At 42.6% G+C, this 15,007-nt stretch overlaps 1 protein-coding gene across 1 annotated transcript in view; it reads right to left on the bottom strand.

Moving 5' to 3' along the window:
- Positions 1 to 11,448, bottom strand: part of DAB2 (DAB adaptor protein 2) — a 192,501-nt gene extending 181,053 nt beyond the window's left edge. Inside the window, exon 1 of the mRNA XM_043887174.1 lies at positions 11,334 to 11,448. The gene's annotated coding sequence lies outside the window, so the exon portion shown is untranslated. The remainder of the gene's footprint in view (positions 1 to 11,333) is intronic.
- Between the last annotated feature and the right edge of the window lie 3,559 nt (positions 11,449 to 15,007).

Genomic DNA, 15,007 nt, shown 5'->3' with positions numbered 1-15,007 from the left:
CCAGGCTTTGCTCACTCCCTGAGGGCATGGTTCAGTGGCTCTTTTGTTGTTGTTTAGTCGCTAAATTGTGTCAAACTCTTTGCAACTCCATGGACTATAGCCTGCCAGCCTCCTCTGTCTGTAGGATTCTTCAGGCAAGAATACTGGAGTGGTTTGCCATTTCTTTCTCCAGGGGATCAACCCAGGATCAAACCTGTGTCTCCTGTGTTGGCAAGTGAATTCTTTATCAGTGGCTCTTTAGTGGTGTGTTAAATGGATCTTTCCTCTGTCCTTTAACTCATTACGCTATTTAATCCTCACAGCAACACTACATTACAATTGAGACATGGAGAAATCAAATAACTGGCCTCAGACTACATAGCTAGTGAGCGGATTTGAATTTTGGCAGGTCTACTCAGAATCTAGGCTTTAAATCACTACCAATCTGCTTCTATAATTCTATTCACTTGTTTTGGAGAATTCCAATATCTCAGTCTAAGAACAAACACTTATCACTCCACAGAACAAAACAAAGAGAACACACCATTTAGTAATAAGATTTCATGGAAAAGATCACCGGTACCTTCCAGATAACATCAGATGGCTTGTGAATCAGGTGAGTTACGCTCTTCAGCTGACTCCCTTTGCTTGGCTTTCTCAATATTAAATCACAGCTGGACTACTTTTACAACCTGTTCTTTAAGGGATGGGATCACATTTCAAACATATTTGAACAAAGGAATTTTTAAGCCCGTATAATGGCCTCATTTGATTGAGAGAATGAAGGAAATTAAATATTTTGAGTGCCTCTTAAAAGTACCAGTGTGTCACTAGGGGTGAGCATATTATTTATTTCAGTTAATCTTCCCAAAGAATGTGTGAAGTAATTATTATTATCTCACTTGACAGATAAGAAAGCTGAGATTCAAGAAAGCTTACTAACTTTAGTAAAGTCACAAAAGGCAGTGCCAGATTATAAACCCACATTTTTTGGTATTCAGAATCCACATCTGTCATTTTAGGGTGTCGAAGCCTGTTCTGTTGGATGCAGAATGTAGCTTTTAATTTTAGGGATATATTTGTGTTAAGCTACACACACTCTTTTGTTCAAAGATGCATACTGTGGGCTTGGAAAGATGCCTTCTAAGAATCTCTGCAAGAAAATGAATGTGGCAATGTAAGGACTTGGAGATTTATAAAATGGTGTCTAGATGGCTAGTGGTGCATTTACTAACAGTTTGACTTGCTTGAAAAGCTAACTGCAAAGAAATTTGATGAGTCCAATTTGGGATGTATTAAGTCTGAAATGACACTGGAACATATTGAAAGAGCTGGCTGGAAGGCAATTGGGAACAGACCTCAGAAGGGAAGTTGAAGCTCAGGTTGGGTGTGTGTATAGTTGGAGATCTGCGTTAGGGAGAGGATGAGATTTCCCAGATTGAATATGTGCAAAGAGCAGAGGACAAAAGATAGAATTCTGTGAACTGCCAAAGGGCTGGGAACTGAAGAGGATGATCTAGTGAATGAGACTGTAGAGCACTCACGGAGGAAGGACCTATTTCGAGGGACCCGTACTTTTGAAGAAAAAGTGGGAGAGACTTTCAAGTAGAAAGGAGGTGTTAGTCATGTACAGCAATAAAGATAATTTAAGAGGATGAAAGCTGAAAAGGGTCCACATGATAAAAAATTAGTAAGGCATTAGGGATACATTTTAAAAAATAAATGTGCTTTAATAATGGAGTTTGTAGACAGTGTTTTCAAATCAGAAAGAGAACTAGTCTTTGCTGTAGACCAACCTATTACAAGCAATAGAAATCATTCTGAAAAGAGAAAACTTGCCAGCAGATAATTAAGCAGATGGCACATAATTATTTGAAGTGAGACAAGTCTGGGAAGCTCAAAGAATGCTTTGGAAGCCTGAGTTGTTGGAGCAGAGAGAGTGAGGAGGAGAGTTGTAGGAGATGGAGTCAGAGAGAGAACCATGAGAGTGGAGAGCATGGGTCCTGAGAGATTACTGTGTAGAGAATGCCACTCTCCACTCTGAATGGGATGGAAAGCTTCACTGGGTTCTGAGCAGAGGAATGACATGATCTGACATATGCTTCAGCAGAATCACATCCAGATGCTATGTTGGAAATAAAGTAGAGCAAACGAGTGGCAAAAAAAAAAAAAAAAAATGGGAAGACCACGTCAGAAACTATTGGGATCCAAAAGACTTGATAGTGCCTTGGGCTAGAATGGTAGTGGTACATATGGTCATATGAAGTCAGATAGCTGATGTGTTTTGAAGGCAAAACCCGCAGGGGGGGGAAAAAAGTTGAACAGGAAATGGGAACTATATACACACACCATTTTCTTTTCTAAGATTTTTTTTTTTTTTTTTTCCTGTAGAGAGTAGTTGGTTGGAGGTAGAAGCAGTGTTGAGGTGAATTGTTTTCCAGACTGGGAGAAGTCACAGCATATCTGTTTGGTAATGAGAAAGCTGTAGAGTAAGGAGAAAGTTAAAATGGGCAAATTGCCAGCATGGTGTCCTTGAATAAATGAAAGAGGAAGGGAGGCAACTATGCCAGCTGGGAAAAAAATGGCTCACTTCTACTCATTACTCTGTACTTAGACCTGGTATGGAGAAGGCAGTGGCACCCCGCTCCAGTACTTTTGCCTGGAAAATCCCATGGAAGGAGGAGCCTGGTAGGCTGCAGTCCATGGGGTCGCTAAGAGTTAGACACGACTGAGCGACTTCACTTTCACTTTTCACTTTCATGCATTGGAGAAGGAAATGGCAACCCACTCCAGTGTTCTTGCCTGGAGAATCCCAGGGACGGGGGAGCCTGGTGGGCTGCCATCTATGGGGTTGCACAATGTCAGACACGACTGAAGTGACTTAGCAGCAGCAGCAGCAGACTTGGTATGTCCTGAACTTCTTATGTAAGATTTTTTTTTAACATGAATGATTTTCAATGACTATCTATGTTAGCTTTGTACTGTGAATACTGATGGATGAAGAAAATGCAGAATGATGACTGTGTTACTAACTATGAAGTTACATGAGAAGCATTGGTTTAGTTCAGGTTAGCCTGACGTTTCGTGCATATATAGACCACAATATCCCATGACACCAGAGAGTCATGCCTATTGTCCACTGCACGGCCCCTTGCTTTCTGAACATTGCCTGCATGTTTCTGCACATGCAATTTCCTTCAGGATGCTCTTGTGTGTTACACATCCTTCAGGGCATAGCATAACTCCTCTTCCACAAAATTTTTTCAAGCACAGGCTTCATCTCGTTCTTTGTGTTCCAATAATTAATTTCTTCCTGTCCTTTACCCATATTCTGTTTGTATAATAATTTAATTCACATTGTATATTTCTGGACCCCTACACATTTTAAATACTTTACTGTGCAGACATATTATTTGTCTATGTATCTTCTCTCCTCTATTACCTGAGATTATTTCAGCCTAAAATGTTGTCTTGCTCGTTTGGTTTCCCAACAATGGACAGTTCAGTATTGAATGAAACGGAAATACTTGAAAACTGGATTTATTTCATGGTGTTCCAGAGGACAGAATTAGTGGGAAAAAGTAAGAATAAGATAGATTTTGGCTTGGTCAATGGAAAGGTATTAAAACATGGTGACATTTCAAAAATGGGAAAGACTGTTATTTAAAATATTAATTCCAGGCAGCCTGGATGGGAAGGGAGTTTGGGGGAAGATACATACAAGTAGATGCATGGCTGAATCCCTTTGCTGTTAACTGAGACTGTCATAACATTGTTAATCAGCTATACCTGAATATAAAATAAAAAGTTAAAAAAGATAAGTTCCAGGTAACTGAAAAAAACCCAGTCAGTTTTTCTCCCAACTATCATTTAAGCTCAGAGCACCATACCAAGTATGTTATAAAAAATAGTATCACATTTAGTCTTTATACTAGTCCCCCAAAGAAGGAATTTTAATCATCCCAATTTTACTTTAAATGATTAACCAACTTGCCTCTATATACAGCTAACTGGTGAAAGTGGGCTGGTATTGGAACTCAAGTCTGTGTGGTGCCCAGGTCTAGATATTTGATTCAGATGCTTCACAGTGTCAGAGAGATTCCACATTGGGTAGGATGTAGGCACAGATAAATCTCTGAGGTTATAAAGGAATGTACAATTCAAGGAAAAGGCAAATTATCTAGGTAGACTCCCGTGTCTTTATGACTGTTAAACAGGCTTACTTTCCAAAAGAGAGTCAAGAGATGAAACTGGGAGAGACAAAGCAATCCATAGTGAGGTGCCAAGATAATCTTACAATTTGTTCATCTCTAGTTATTCTTAGATCCCAGTTATCCCTGACTCAAAATGAGAGTGGGTTCATGGACTTTGATAATCACATTATGACTGAATAAACACAGCGTAGGGCTTGGGGCGCTTAGAAGACCTGTCCCAAAGTGGAGTACACCCAAACTCTTTGAACACTGGACACAACTCACAGAACTTGTCATGAATATTACCAGAATTTTCAGCACGTGCCTGCAGTAGGCGTTTAATTAATTTTATCAGTATCTCCTTTCTTCTCCATCCTCTCTGAGTCCATATATATCACAAGCTACTGTCTTGAGTAGCGATAACATAAAGGTATCATTTTTATTTGACAATGTGTTATCTATGAATAGAAGAAAACATAATGTATATTTATATGGTAAGCCTTTGCTCCAAGTCTTCACAAAAAGGAGAAGGCTATATTTTTGCAAAAGTTTTACTTTTGATGTTTTGTTCAAGAAAATATGCATTTACACGCATAGAATGGAAATAGAGTGTTAAATAAATTCTACTTATGCATTTTCTTACCATATTTCAAGATGTTTACTCTTTCAGCAAGTAATCCGACTTGACATTTCTAAGCTTGTAGCGTGGAGAGAGGCATTACTACCTCAACCTTTTGTGTTTCTGCTGGATTTTGTGTTTTTTTTGACAGTCCATTCAGTATAACCAAAGAAAACTTTATTCAAGTGAAATTCAACTTCACTTTTCATAGAACTATGACCTTAAAAAACTAGTCTCTTAACTTCCTTCAGGGAGCCATGTGACTGACTGCCTTGTCAGCAAGCTACTTTTCCTGAATCTAAGTTATTTCCTTTCCTGCAGAGAAAAATTGCTGTTATCACTTCCAACCCTTTCAGTAATGGGTATTTTCATATATAGTTTACCCCTTCAAAACAAACAAAAAAAAAAGAATGCCTCTTTTTGCTTATTTGCTAAAAAATTGTTTATCCTAAAGAAAAAAAATGTAAGGATATAAGCACATTTCATGGTCTATGGAAAAATCAGCATTTCCTGAGATTTCTGATCCAAGAGATAGCTACAAGTTCTCTAAAACACCTATTTTAAGATATTCATTTCAATTATCTAAACATAAGAAAAACATGGTCTGGTTAAAGCTAGCATCACCCAAGTACTTCCCAATTTCTTTATCTCATAACCATTTCTTTTTGGTCTTTATTCTGCATACTTTTCTCTAACATCTAACACTGGAACTACCTCTGTCTTGTTGGACATTCCCCTGGTGTTGGCTTTTGAGAGATGCTGTGTCCTAATTTCTTCTCTTAATGATTTTTTTCTCACCCCTTGTCCAGAACTCCCTTCTCACTAACTTTTGGCGCTTTAAATGTTCTATCCTTAGCATCTTGCTCTCTTTCTACACATTCTCACTGGATATTCTCACAGTCACTCACCTAGGCTCAAGCCTCGTCTGCTCACTGATTATTCCCACATTTAACCTAGACTTTTCTCCTGAACTCCTGCCCAAATACCTCCAAGCTTTCCAACAGTTCATCTCCAGTGTAGCATGTCCCCAACTGCACCCTTATCTCCTTCTCAGCCAGATCTTCCTGTGCTCCTCCTTATCTTAGCAGACTATTTCCATGTACCCAGACACCCAAGCTTAAAATCACTGAGTCATTCTCAATTCCATTCTCCTCTGAAAGTTTTCTCCTATCTGTTCCTTCTCTTTCTTCCTGATACTGCACGCGGAGTTCAGGCACTCGGGGGGGAGTTCTGTCTGCCCCCTACCCCCTGGTGTTCACAACTGTTTCCTAACTCCCTGTTTTCTTATCCTAGTCTACTTTGAGATCAGAGACTTATTATGAAAACGACATTCTTTGAGTTGGCCCTTTGCTTTAAAACCTTTGATAGTCTCCATTTCACATGCAGAAAAACCCGAAACTCCTTAACAGACAATCTAAAGCCACCTGCAGTTTAGATTCAAGTGGCTCTGCTAGGCCCATCTTTAGGCATCACTCCACCCCAAAGGATTCCTAGGTGGTGCTAGTGGTTAGGAACCCACCTGCCATTGCAGAAAACAGGAGATGCGAATTGGGGGAAGATCCTTGGGTGGGGAAGATCCCCTGGAGGAAGACAAGGCAACCCACTCCAGTATTCTTACCTGGAAAATCCTACGGGCAGAGGAGCCTAGCAGGCCCCAGGCCATAGAGCTGCAAAGAGTCAGACTCGACTGAGCAACTTAGCACACCCTCCAAAGGCATATGCGCTGAGTCTTTGTCATTGCACATGCCATTATTATCTCTCCTTGAGATGTTTCCCCCTATTTTCTTTTTCCTACCTAATGACTGATGGCTTTCATTTTTCAAGAGCCACATCAGATGATGTCTCTTCTTTGAAATCTACCCTGACTTCTGTAGAAGCATGTCTTCTGTCTGCTGTTAGTGGCCTTAGCCTACCTTCACACTAGCATCAGGATGCTGTGTTGTAAATATTACACAGTAGTAAAGGACTCTGAAAGAGCAGGGGCTATGTCTTCTTTTCTGCAGAGCTAAAGTCTATCATTATGTCTGACTTGTGATAAAATTTGGTTCTTATTTGTTAAATGAAAATGAAGTTATTGTAATAAGTAATAATGAAAACTCTTAAGAATGGCCCAAATGATTCCAAATAGCTGTCCTAAATATTTATGTTTACTCTATATTTTCTTTCTTCCAAAGAACTTTGTTTAATTCCATTTTATTCTATCAGTGGGACACCTGAGATTGGCAACTAAGACTCAAGGGAAAGGACAGAGAAAGAACTCAGTAACTGCACTGACAAGACACTGGAGTCAGACTCAACATTTCTAAGAGATGATGGGTGTGGCCAGCTACTACCAGCCTCCATCTGCTACATTTTGTTGTTGTTTAGTCACCAAGCGGTGTACAGCTCTTTTGACTTCAAGGGCTGTAGCCTGCCAGGCTCCTCTGTCCATGGGATTTTCCAGGCAAGAGTACTAGAAGGGATTGCCATATCTTTCTCCTGGGGAATCTTCTTGACCCAGGAATCAAACCTGTATCTCCTGCTTTGCAGACAGATTCTTTACAACTGAGCCACCTGGGAAGCCCTCTGCTACACTGCTACACTAAAAAACTGGCCGCTAGAGAGTGAGGAGGTAAATCCAAGGGTCGACAGAACAGAGTGTCCATGAGATGAGAGGCAACTCCTTTCCCATGGGGAATGGAAATGGGGATACCTGGCCTTTCTCCCTAAAAGCCTCCTTAGGGGTTCGAAGAGAATTGTTCATAAAGACTGTTGTATCCTTTGGTCCTCTAGTTGGGCGTTTGCTGAGGAAAAGAACTTGAATTTATCATGGGAGCAGGGAAGATGAGTTTTGGTGAAAGGGCTAGAGGGAGGGGACAGTGTTGGGGTACTGAGTTTAATGGTCAAGAAAGGAGATTTCTGTGGGTCAAGTGGATTCGAGTTTGAATTAATTTGAGGTTGATTCACCCCAATTCCAAGACTTTCCCCACCACACTCCAGCTACAGAAGACTATATAGTACATGACTAGTGACAAGAGCTGAAAATGGATTTTCAATTTCTCAAATCATTGGATCTCAAAGAACTCATACCACTAGCCCCCAGAGTCATAATTTGGAGCCTGCCTCACAGCTGGCATCAATAGCCAGGCTGTGTCCAGAGAAGCAGCACTCACGAAGACAGAGACATTATGGTGGTATCCTGTTGGCTTGGTGTTCTTCCCATTCCTTGTGCACCTCTCAGCTCAACACCCCTGAAGGGTAATCCTAGAAGGGGGACACAAGGTGGTGGTAACCTTGAAGCAGTCCTGTGATCAGGTAGGGCGCCAGTTCATACTTGGACTGGGTAAAGAGGCAACAGGTAGAAGGTGAAGATAAACTCCAATTGAATGGCTGGACTGCGGCTTAATATCTGAAAGTGAAAGTGAAAGTCACTTAGTCGTGTCCAACTCTTTGCGACCCAAATGGACTATACAGTCCATGGAATTTTCTAGGCCAGAATACTGAAGTGGGTAGCCTTCCCTCCTCCAGGGCATCTTCCCAACTCAGGGATCAAACCCAGGTCTCCCACACTGCAGGTAGATTCTTTACCAGCTGAACCACAAGGGAAGCCCAAGAACGCTGGAAAGTGAAAGTGAAAGTGAAGTCACTCAGTCGTGTCTGACTCTTTGTGACCCCACGGACTGTAACCTACCAGGCTCCTCTGTCCACAAGATTTTCCAGGCAAGGGTACTGGAGTGGGTTGCCATACTGGAGTGGGTAGCTTATTGCTTCTCCAGTGGATCTTCCCAACCCAGGAATCGAACTGGGATCTCCTGCATTGCAGGAGGATTCTTTACCAACTGAACTATCAGGGAAGCCCTTGATATCTGAAAACAACTGGAAAACTATGACATTGCCTCAGATACCTGAGGAGACCTACTACCCAGTAGAGGATTAATACTTGATATCATACAACTGGGGAGAATGATTGAGAAACACAATGGATTTATGTTTCTTGTTGAGTTAGCACTGCTTTCTAAAGTAGGTACATGTGGAAACTTACTTAAATTCATAGATGCTCTGCACAAAGTTCAACCAAAATTCAACCCCAAACTGCTATCAAAGCAAACCTTTCTTTATTGATTTATCACTGAATCTGACAAGTAGCACCATTCACTAATGTCCCCACTGAACCCTCTGGGGATCAGAACATGGTCAGAGGTACCCATGGAGGATGTGCAGAAATGCAGTCTTGTTCTGACCCAAAGGGGCTCACAGTATAAAAATGAAGTGAAGATGTTATGGCAGCTCCTACTCAGATCAGTTTAGAATGAGTATCTAACCAGTTTCAGGATGATCTGGAACTTCCCAGAACCACTGAGAACTCTGCTGATTCGTATATTAGGAGACATTACGTAAGCCGTCCATGTTTGGAAAGAGCTGATATGTTTGTTCTCTCTAGAGCAGAAATGCAAAGTATTTCATGATACTAGAGAATATTAAGAGTAATTTCTCTCATAATTCTTCTGAGGGAAGACTAGGCCATGTTTGAACTACTTCTAATTCTGTCTCTGTTCCCTCAACAATTTCACATCTCCATTGTTTGTTGTTTATTTAGTCACTAAGTTGTGTGTGACTCTTTGCAACCCCATGGACTGCAGCTCACCAGGCTCCTCTGTTCATGAAATTTCCCAGGCAAGAATACTGGGGTTGCCATAAGCAATACACACACACACACACACACACACACACACATATATATTGCATCGCTCTTGTTTGTAGACTCCGTTCCTGCCAGTCCCTTATTAGTCTAAGTCTATATTCTGACCAATTTCTTGCTTTCTCAGGTCATTCTCCCATAATCACTCTGAAAAGCTGAGGCACTCTGCTGTAATAGAATTCCTTGCACCATATAATATTAGTCTTTGAAGTAGTATGTGCTGTACTGTGCTTAGTCGCTCAGTCCTGTCCACCTCTTTGCAACCCCATGGACTGTAGCCCACCAGGCTCCTCTGTCCATGGGGATTCTCCAGGCAAGAATACTGGAGTGAGTTGTCATGCCCTCCTCCAGTGGATCTTCCCAACCCAGGGATCAAACCCAGGTCTCCTGCATTGCAGGTAGATTCTTTACCTTCTGAGCCATCAGGGAAGCCCTTGGGGTATTATATTACCCATATACCTGTTTGAGAGCGTTTCTGATTTTTCAACTTCCTCCATGAATGATGCCTCTTCTCCTGTTAAATCCTTTACATTCCAGTCAATTCCCCATCACCTCCCTCTTCTCTGGGACTGTTTCCCTGAACTTCAGCATTCCCTTAACTAACTCCCCTAGAAACCTACTTTACTACTCCTGGGGACATTCTTGATAATGTATAAGCAACACTCACAGAAATGTGTATGAGAAATTGTAGAATTTTAGCTTCAAAAGGTTTTATGCATAAGGGTTCTGTTGATGCTAGAATGAAACAAGTAATCAGAGGTAGGGGGCTATGAGAATTAGCTAAAATGCATTAACATTCATAATAACATAGTTACAGGTAGCACAGTATACATGTAGTATCAGTCATTTACTCCTTGACTCTGTGTGAAGTCACATTGTGTGTTTTAATGTAGGACCTTGAAACAACCTGGTAAGAAACAGAGCAAATATTGTTTCTAGTGATAATCAGTGAGTGTGGCCTCTCAATCTCTCCCTTAATTTTTAAGTGGGCCCAAGTAGTTTAGAAACCAGAATTACTGGACAGAAGTAGTCTGGGCAGCGTTGATATACCTTATGTGGTAAGGGTAGGTGGATTTTGGCATGGCTCTTTTTTAGGCCTTGGAAGTCCAATTCTAAACATCCACTTCTATTGGGGACTTTGGGACTGCAATAACTACATGAGATATGCTTTATTACACGGTGATGGAAGTAATCATGAAATACTTTTATGTTTTGCAGATGCTGGCACTTCTTCCCTTTTGATGTAAAATATAACATGAAGTCTTTGCATTAAAATCAGAGGCATAAAATTTGCTAGCATCTGTAAATATTTTATTCTTTAGGTACTCCCTGGTCCTGAAAAGAAAAGGTAGAGAACCTTGCCGGAATTTCAGTCATCACCTCCGTCCAAGAAGAAACCACCCGCGGTTTTTTTTTTTTTTTTTTAATCATAACAGCGCCCCCTGCTGCTTCAAAGCGAAGGCTTCGAGATTGTTTGCCCGTTTTCCTTTCAGTCTTTGAGAGACTCTGGAAACGTGGCTGGAAAACATTATCCTCAACTGAACCACGGCCAGGGAAGTCTCAGGAGGGAATTCTTTCCTGACATAAAATTAAACCTGGCTTCAGCATATCTTTTGCGGGAGGGGGTGGAGGTGGGGGGTGGAAAGGAGGAAAACTTACTGTTGATGTTTCTTGGCTTGGCTTTCTATTCGGTTCTTAAAGCAACATTATTTTAAAAATCTGTAACAAAACCTGTCATCTGCCAAGTCAGCCCCAAGCCTCCCAGTCTCTCTCAGCACAGCTTTCCCCGTCTTGCCCTCTTCCGTCGCCGCACTCCACTCACATTTGGCAAAATGTATTCATAAACAGACGCCTTTTAACTCACCGATGGTAGGAGCGGTGATGGACTGTCTCCGCTGTGGAAGGGAAGCTGGTGCCAGGAGGCCCGCGGAGTCCCGGGCACCGGGGCGGGGAGGTGGCCGGGGGTGGGGGGCACCGATGTGGCTGTGGAGCTGCGGAGGAAGCAGGCCTCCAAGCGGCTTGCTTTCAGCCTTGCTCAGTGGAGAGCTGGCCCTCGACTTCGGAGGTGGCTCAGGAGCAACTGGCAGCAGGCGATGCAGTTTCAGGTCCAGCTGGACGCACTGCTTGTGGAGAGCGGAAAATCTGGAAGCTGTGGTGGGAGAAGGCTTTGGCCTCTCTGTGCCTGTGGGAGACGGTGCCCTGAAGATTACCCTGTGACCTGATGCCACTGGTGAGGAGGTGCTGGGTTATTTATTCACCCAAGGGGCAGATGTTGTTGGAATCATTGAGGTGTTTTTTTTTTTTTTTTTTTTTTTTTTTTAATATTGAATTGTCTCAACCAGCGCTCTGACGTTCTGGTGGATGAAAAGGATCCTGCGTCTCAAGATGAGCCCACACATACTTAATAAACCAGTGCCGGTCTGTTCAGCCGCTCAGTCGTGTCCAACTCTTTGCGATCCCATGGACAGTAACCCTCCAGGCTCCTCTGTCCATGGGATTTCCCAGGCAAAGATACTGGAGTGGGTGGGGATCTTTCTGACCTGGGGCTTGAACTCATGTTTCCTGCATTGGCAAGTGGATTCTTTACCACTGAGCCACCAGGAAGGATCATGGGCAGATCTGGGAGTCACCTTTATCTCTAGTATGACCTTCCCTTCTATTCCCATCAAAAATAGTGACTTAGAAAGTTTGTCCATGCATGTGAGGATTGCAGCAAGAGAACTGACACCCTTCAGCAGTTTTGTAGCACACAGCATGATCATTATATTAGGTTATACTGGGGTGTAATAGGTTCTGGAATGTTCAGGCCTTGGTCCCTGGCTCTGAAGCTGCTACTCTCATTAAAATGCATTTGTAGGATGGGCTTCCCAGGTGGTGCTAGTGGCAAAGAACCCGCCTGCTAATGAAGCATATGTAAGAGATGAGAGTTCAATCCGTGGGTCAGGAAGATCCCCTGGAGAAGGGCATGGCAACTGATTCCAGTATTCTCGCTTGGAGAATCCCATGGATAAAGGAGCCTGGTGGGCTACAGTCCATAGAGTTGCACAGAGTCGGACATGACTTAAGTGACTTAGCATGCATGCATATATGCAGGATAATAGAATGCAATATTTGACATCATGTAATTGCACCCTGTGCAGACCAAGAAATTATATGTGACGTGCTCCACATAGTCTGCTAAGAAGGGGCCAAGATGGGGTGCTAGGATGCTAACACACTGAGAACTTGCCTGTGTGGTATGGTTTAAGAACTGCTTCTAACTGGTTTCCTTGCTTAAAAATATCTTCTTCAACTGGCTTATATAGGAGACCGCTTTTTGGAGGTGAAGCTGTTGTCCACCTGAGACAGTCACTTAAAATTTAGTAGTAAAGTAATGTTTTAGAGTGAACTGTTCTTGAAGGGAACAGCTAGCCAGTTGCCTAGCCAGGCCCTGATGATGGGATGACATTAGTGATTGGGAAGTTGTCCTTGGAAGAAGGTGGGTTGAAGCAGAAGGGTCAGGCCAGAGGCAGTGGGAGTCACTTGGTAGGTGTGGGAGGGCCTGTGAGGGATCACAGGTCGGGACACCTGGGCACCTTGGGGACAAAAGGAGAGCACTGTGAGCTGGGGCTTGTTCCATAGGGATGGAAACTGTGGGGTCCTGTGAAAGGAGAGGTGCAAGGAGAGTGGGCTCTGAAGATAAATCTGATTTCTCTTTCACAGTTTTCTGAGGCCTATCCTTGAGAATTGGCCCTGCCTCCCTCTATATATAGACACTTAGAAAGTGATTTCATTCTTCCTTGTCCTGACAGGTGACTTGCCTTTCCATCCACTTGTGTAGGTCTCAGAACAAAGACAAGAGAGTTGAGTCCTGGAAGAGAAGGCACAGTTAATACCAGCTGTCATGACATTAGCCTGCCTGTCTGTGTCTCCTGCCTGGTTCAATGCAGTCTTATTCTCCTCTACTCCTTCATTCCAAGTTCATCTCATATCCAAAGGTAACCCTGATGATCTCACTGGCCTACTCATCAGTTCAGTTGCTCAGTCGTGTCTGACTCTTTGTGACCCCATGAACTGCAGCACGCCAGGCCTCCCTGTCCCTCACCAACTCCTAGAGTTCACCCACACCCACGTCCATTGAGTTGGTGATGCCATCCAACCATCTCATCCTCTGTCATCCCCTTCTCCTCCTGCCCTCAATCTTTCCCAGCATCAGGGTCTTTTCAAATGAGTCAGCTCTTTGCATCAGGTGGCCAAAGTACTGGAGTTTCAGCTTCAGCATCAGTCCTTCCAATGAACACCCAGGACTGATCTCCTTTAGGATGGACTGGTTGGATCTCCTTGCAGCCTGAGGGACTCTCAAGAGTCTTCTCCAATGCCACAGTTCAAAAGCACCAATTCTTCAGCGCTCAGTTTTCTTTACTGGCCTACTAAAAGATATTAAATGTTGATGTATGGTCAACTGAATAATTTCTCACCTGTGGAAAATCAATTTACTGTTATCAACTATTTAGCCCTCTTTCCTGAGAGGACTATATATCCTCATCCACAGCAATGTAACTTTTAGTGTCTCCTGTGTTGAAGGGGTATCCCTTGCTCTACTGATGCCAGGCTTGGCCATATGATTTATTTTGGCCAATAGAATACGAACAGACATGACATAGGTCTTGTCTGTGGCAGAAGCTTCAAAAGGCATCATATGTTTCTGCCAGTCCTTTGCCTTGGGGAAACCAGGTTTCCCAAGGAAGAACAGCTCTTTCAGGCTGAGTTGAAGAATAAGTTGAGAAGACATTTGATATGGAGCCATAGGAGCCACCAACATAGAACACAGATGAGAAACAAATGTCTGTTTTTGTGAGCCTCTGAGATTTGGGGTTTGCTTGGTACAACAGCACAACTGACTCATACAATTCCACTCGTTTATCCTCAACCTACTTTTCTATACCCACACAGCACTACAACAGCACATGTTCCCTATACTCCAGCCAATCTAGAAGCATCGCCATTTCCCAGCCACTCTCTGTGTTTCTTTTTCCCTTTGGCTGCACCCCATAGCATGTGGGATCTTAGTTCCCTGATCAGAGATTGCGCCCACACCCGCTTCATTAGAAGGCAGAGTTTTAACCACTTAGATCACTGGGTAAGTCCCTCTGTGTTCCTTTTATTATCTCCTATCTCTCCTAGACCCCCATCTTGAACAAATCTTACTTTAGAGATTCTTCCAGCTAGCTCTAAATCTATCTCACCTACAAAATCTTTCTGAATGTCTTGGTTTGAAACGATTTTTCCTTTTTCTGAATTCCCACAAGCATTCAAGTTTATGCTACCAATCACTCTATTTGTTAATAATAAAAAGTGCTATTTACAGAGCGAGTACTACATACCAGAGATAACTGGACATGTTTGTGTATCTGTGTATCTTTGTATACTAGATGTAGATTTTTACCAACTGTGTCTGTATACACTAAGATTGGATAAAAAGAAAAAGGCCTATTGTGGCTAAAAACATGTGAAGGGTAAAATGGGAGGAGGTTTAAGAAAGTGGCAAGAGTCTTCTTA

The sequence above is a fragment of the Cervus elaphus genome, chromosome 25 (genome assembly GCF_910594005.1).
Source record: "Cervus elaphus chromosome 25, mCerEla1.1, whole genome shotgun sequence".
In the NCBI taxonomy this organism is placed as follows: Eukaryota; Metazoa; Chordata; class Mammalia; order Artiodactyla; family Cervidae; genus Cervus; species Cervus elaphus.
Note: the sequence above shows the minus strand (reverse complement) of the source record. Positions and strands in the feature narration are given on the sequence as shown.